Below are 6301 nucleotides of genomic sequence, written 5' to 3'. Positions count from 1 at the left end.
ATATATACACCTATTTTGACCCTGTATTTTACCATGACCTCTATAGGCGCTCTACTAGCCTGTTTAAGTAGCACTGAAAAAGCCGCTATTCGCAAAATAGAGAAGAATCTCTACAAGTGTAACGCTGCTGAAGTAGCCATTACTTTTAATAAAATAATAATAATAATAATAATAATAATAATAATAATAATAATATATATGCTTTATTTCAGCTCAGGGCCATATACATTGAAAATACAAAATACAGACAGTAACATACACAATCTAGATACATGAGACATGATAAAAAAGAAAAGGAAAATGAATAATCGGCACTTATCCACAAAATAGCTGAGGTAGCATAAAAGCTAGTAATGATAATACTGGTAATAACAGTAATAATATTGGTGAGAAAAAAATATGCATTGAGAGTAATAACAGTTAGTGCACATTCTATATAACTTAAATTTCAACTAGAGACCTTAGGTGGTTACAGTAGTCAGGTCCAGAGGGGTAATACAAAAATTGAATGTAAAAAAAACTTTAACTTGATAGTAATCACAGTAATAATGAAAAATTAAAATATCAGCAATAAATGTAATAATGACAAAAACTGCAGATGGCATCTCGCCAATACAGAGATTAAGTCCTCTAGGGGACAAAGGCCTCATTTTCCCATCTTTCCCACAATGTAGACCTTGCTTCACTCCTTAGGATGCTTTGTATGAGCGGGTTGCTGCTGTTTCTCACTCGGGTTACCAGACTGGACATTGTTCGCCTAACAATGATTTTTAAATTGTCCAGGTGGTTTTCTATGAACATCTGTGTGGCGGAGTGGTAGCGGGGAGTGTTTGTGAGGCGTCTCAGAATGTCATTGTGCACAACAGTGATGCGTCTCATGGTCTCTCGGGTATAGTTCATCCAGCGGGAACACCCATAGATACTGTAGCAGTATGAGCGGAAGAGCAGCAGTTTCACGTCTCGGTGACAGAAGGCAAACCTCCTTGCAATCATGTTGCCAGCTGCACATAGTTTACGACGCCTCTGTTCAATGTCTGCCGTATCGTTTAGGTCTTCGGTGATAATGTGACCCAAATAAGGAAATTCGTGCACAAATTCCAGCCGATGGTTTCCGAGGAAAATTTGTGGTTCTGCAATATGCTTAAGCGATCTCGGGAGCAGCGACATGCACTGGGTCTTGGTTTCGTTGTAGATTATATCAAATTCCTCTGCATATTGGCGGCAAGTGTCGATGAGGTGTTGGAGACCTTGCACTGATGGGGAAATCAGAACCATATCGTCGGTGTAACAGAGGTTGTATATAGTTGTTTCATTGACGGTGCATCCAATTGGGAGTGAGTTCAGTTTGACATTCAAGGCATCTGTGTACGTATTAAACAGGTATGGAGAGAGAATGCCCCCTTGCCGAAGCCCGTTTAGGGAGCCGATGGTGTAAGATAATACGTTAGCCCATTTGACACAGAATTGCTGTTTGGAGAACCAGCAATGCAAAATGCCAATTAGATACAGGGGTGTGCCCCTTTTATGCAACTTCAGGAAGAGCTTCAGGTAGTTTACTCTGTCAAATGCTTTTCTCACATCTACAAAACAAAGGAAAACAGGAGAGGCTGATGATAGGTAGTAATTCAGCAATTCTTTCAGTATGTAGATGCAGGTGTCGGTTGAGTGGTTTGCTTTAAACCCGAACTGGTTGTCAGTGGTGTGTAGAAAAGGGAAAAGTCTCACTAGAAGAACAGACTCAAGTATCTTCGATGAGATTGTTGTGATTGTAATCGGCCGGTAGTTGCTAGGGTCAGCTGCGTCCTTTAGCTGTTTTTGATTGTTAATGGTATAAAGTGAACTAAGAGTAGGGAGTCTGGAAGAAACCGGTAAGTTAATTGAACGCATTGAGTAGGGCAGCTAGCAAATGTAAATTATCAGAATTGCAGAATTTGAAGGCCTCTGCAGGAAGACTATCACAGCCGGGCGATTTATTATTAGGTAGGCTGTTTATGGCATCGCTGATGTTACCTGGCGTAATACAGTCTGCAAAATGAAAATGAAATTGAATGTTGTCAGTAAGGAGGTTATCTACATCCCTTCGGGAATCTTGATCATTTATGCAATTCAGGATATTGTTGAAGTGATCGCTCCACATACTTGCGATAGCTTCGTCTCCGACTGCTTCCCCTACTCTCTGTGATAGCTTTATAGTTTTGGGATTTAAGGACTGGATATCTTTCCAAAGACGAGGATAATCACCAGATTCTAAGTTTCTAGACATTGCATCGCCTCTTAGTTGTTTTTCATTTAACCTGCAGTGCTTAAGAGCAAGTTTGAACTGCCTCTCGCCTGTCTCATTAGTAATGCAATGTGCCCTTCCCTGGGGCTACCATTTTGCCTCCACAGTAAAAACATTTCTCGTGAGTATGTATGCAGACCTTTAACCAAGTCATTCCATCCAGGTATATTACGAGAATTACCTTGACGAAATCTGTAGGCAGTCCTGCCCGAAGCAAGCATAGCGGAGATTATGTTCGAATAGAATTCATTCAGATCCCTCCTGTGGTGGTCTTTTCTACAATTTGTGTTAGTACAAAGTAAGGCGTCTGCCAGTTTGAACTATTCACCGCAACCTGGTTCCGTGGTCCCCCAAAAGTATCTGGTTTTCTGTTGGTTTTTAAAATCCCAGTTTACTGCTGGTGGGCGAACAGTTAGGGGGTTCATGGTAGGGAGGGAAGGGGTACTGAATGACACCTGAATGGGATGTGATCGTAGCCTGTTGCAAGATCATAACGAATATTGCAGGTCATAATAGAATCATGAAGTTGTGGAGATGTGATGCAGTGGTCCAGCCAGGAGGTTGTAATAGCGTCCGCTCTATTATGTACATATGAATAGGAGGAGGGAGGGAGGAGCATTACATCGCTAATTTGGAGAGCATGATTTTGACAGAAGCGAGTAAGTTCATTATAAAATTGTTTTGTGGGGTGAGAATTAAGGTCCCCGATTATACAAATATGATCAGCAGGAGAATCATGAATAATACTTTGTAACTCCCCTAGGATCATGCAGTAATGTTCAAAATTATTGTTATTTTCCCATGGCATATAAACATTAATAATTAGGATTTTAGAGTTCCCTACTGTCACTTGAAGCCCCAGCAATCTGTCACTCCTGTAGGTCATCACCTTCATCATATTGTCTAACGATTTATGCCACAGGAAAGAAAGGCCCCTTTTCGGGCGACCAGCTATGATTTGATCTGTAACTTGCATCGATGAAGTCGAGAAGGTTCTAAAGTTATCATGAATTGAATCGCAGATGGCAAGGTCATGTGGCCAGAGGAGCGTTTCATGAAATGCAATGATGCCTTTGAAGTTTTTGCAGAACATTTTTAAGAGATGAATGTTTCGCTTGAGGCCAAATATATTCCAAGAGATTATGTTTAATGTATCCATGGCTACTCACGAAGATGGGAGATGAATGCGCTGATCATTTGGGTGGATGGGGTGTTAGTTAGGGGGAGTGGGCAGTCACTCGCCGTGGGGGGTTGACTGGCACTTGCGGTGGAAATGACCCTGGTTGGAGTGTCAGTAAGTTCCCCTGGGGTTGGTTGATCCCGGATTAATTTATATCTTGAAACTAATATATTAGGACCGAAATTCTCGCCTTTAAGAACGTTGAGATGTTGAAATAGGCAGGTAATCCTGTAAGCCACTTTAGGTTTAATCCTGTATGGGAGTTCGTTGGAGATGAGTGGGTCAGAGCCAGTGAGAAACTTGACTCTCTCCGCTATGGCATGTAGCGTCACCGATGAGCGCAGATTGTGAATTACTACGTGACATTCTCATTCTCAGGTGTCCGGGCGAGGTGGAACACGAAATGTTGGCCTCCGGTCTAGCGGCCAACGAGAGGTTCTTCTCTTTCTCTGCTTGTTTGTATCTGCCAGCCGCCAGACCCCTCATGATCACTTTCATCTGCATCTACGATGGGGGGTTGGGGGGGAGAGATAGGGTGGGGAGGATTACGAGGGCTAGTAATCATCACCGGAGATATATCTTCCACCGGAGGCACTGGGGAGGGAGAAGAGGTTGGGAGACCAACAGTCCCCTCGGAACGGTCTATAGGTGACGGGGGCACTTCCGTGTTGCTGGGAGGCGGGAAAAACTGGATGCCACATTCGTAGGAGTCCTGGTGGCTATCTGTGCGATTGTCTATCGATCCCTGCACTCCTTTGATCGCATCCCAGATCCGTGTGAGGTTATTTGTTTCCACCGTTTTAAGGCTGTTTAGGGATTCCCGTAGTCCTTTGATCCCGTCCCAGATTCTTGATAATTTATCATTTGTCTCCTCAATTTTTTCCGAGTTTTTTCCAATTATTTCTGAGAGAGATTTTGCTGTTTGGAAGGCATTTTCTGCCGTGTGGTACACTTTGTAAGCATAATCTAAGAAGGTTCCCTTCTCATCTTTTCTTAAATTTCTGAATCTTTCATTGTAGTACTCTGGGGTCATCTGGTAAACTTGTAGCACACTGTGTTTAAGTGCCTTTTAATCTTTACACTGATCAGCTGTTAAAGCTAAATAAGCACTTCTCTCTAACCAATCAAGACACTGTAAACAAAATTGATCATTTATTTATCTCGCTATCCCATACTTGAAGCCACTTTTTCTAAGTGATCAAAGAACTTACCTAAAACTTCTTCAGTAACCTTAGGAATTAACTTCTATACTCTTCCTACATCAAATACAGGGTCTTGATTACCTTGGATAAGGTTAGATGGGATCACAGGTAAATGTGGCTAGCTCTTACCAATTCCATCTCCCTTTCAAACCTTATTCTTTCTCTTTCCTCTTCTGTTGCTTTTTCTTCCTCTCTTTCTCTTCTTCTCTTTCTGTCTTCTTTTTTCTCTTCCAAGCTGCATTCTCAACTTAATCAAACTTTCTTCTGCAGCTATGTGTCTAATCTCTAACTCTGCATCACTTTTCTCTTTCCCTTACTCTTGATTATTTATAAGATCAGCTTGTGCTACGTTGAACAACTCTTGAGCTAATTCTAATTCATATTCATCGGTTATTTTACAAGATTCTACGAATGCTTTCATTGCAATATATCTTATTTGTGCCTTTACCATACTACTTTTAACATTACTGCCACATGCTACTGCTAAAGCAATCCACTGTGCCTTAGTCAGAGTGGATTCAGGAAACTCTTGGATGGAAGGAATTGCTAAAAATTCCTGAACATCGAACAGAGCCATTTTCTCTAATTTATTCAACTAACAATTCAATACAATAAAATACAAAAAACAACTATACAGTCAATCGACGGTCAAAATATGTACCTAACACCACCAGTATATACAAGCCATAAACCAGAGTGATATATGATATGTTTTCGTTGGTCTCTGGGCACCAATTAAACCTGTGACGAAGCGCCCAAATATCTGGTCATTACACTTACCAATGAAAAATTAGTTGCCTCAAACAGCCAGATACCCGAACCTTCATCACAGATAAAATCGACTGATTGCTCTAAAGGCAACAGTAATCCTTGAAAACTTATTAATTATACAAGAAATCAGAGTAAGTTCAGTAAAACAAGTATGTGGTCAACATATATGAGATTAAATTAATTAAAGGCATCACTCCATAAAAAAACTTTAAAAGTCTATGTATAACAATGGTTCTAACTCGCTTCAATAAAGTTTATGGAAAACAGCACAATTACCACTCAGTATTTCTACCTAAATCAAAATCGTAGCACTGGTGGTCAATAAATGAAACACTTATGAAAACTTTAAATACAAAAAATTTATTTTTAAATTCAAAATTTATAAGTGAAATTCACAATCTTAGGGAAATTTACTATTCTTGAAAAAACAAATTTGTTACCTTTACTATATATATATATATATATATATATATATATATATATATATATATATATATATATATATATATATATATATAAAGATATATGCCACGAAGGAAAAATAAACGAAGCAGGATCTGCGAGACCTTTCGATGTTAAACGTCCTTTACTGAGCAGAAACTGACTGTCCTGATTTCGTCCCCGTCCACTTGGACGGTGGTTCGATCCCATGGGGGGACGAAATTATTATCAATTAAAAATTCCCCTTCGGTACATATATGAAAATATATCATTTGGGAGGTAAAGTGAATTTAGATATTTAAAGGACATTTGTAGCTTGAATTGATATATATATATATATATATATATATATATATATATATGATATATGTGTGTGTGTGTGTGTGTGGTGTGTGTGTGTGTGTGTGTGTGTGTTGTGTGTATGTG

This window comes from Macrobrachium nipponense, chromosome 1, assembly GCF_015104395.2.
Source record: "Macrobrachium nipponense isolate FS-2020 chromosome 1, ASM1510439v2, whole genome shotgun sequence".
NCBI lineage: Eukaryota > Metazoa > Arthropoda > Malacostraca > Decapoda > Palaemonidae > Macrobrachium > Macrobrachium nipponense.
Note: the sequence above shows the minus strand (reverse complement) of the source record.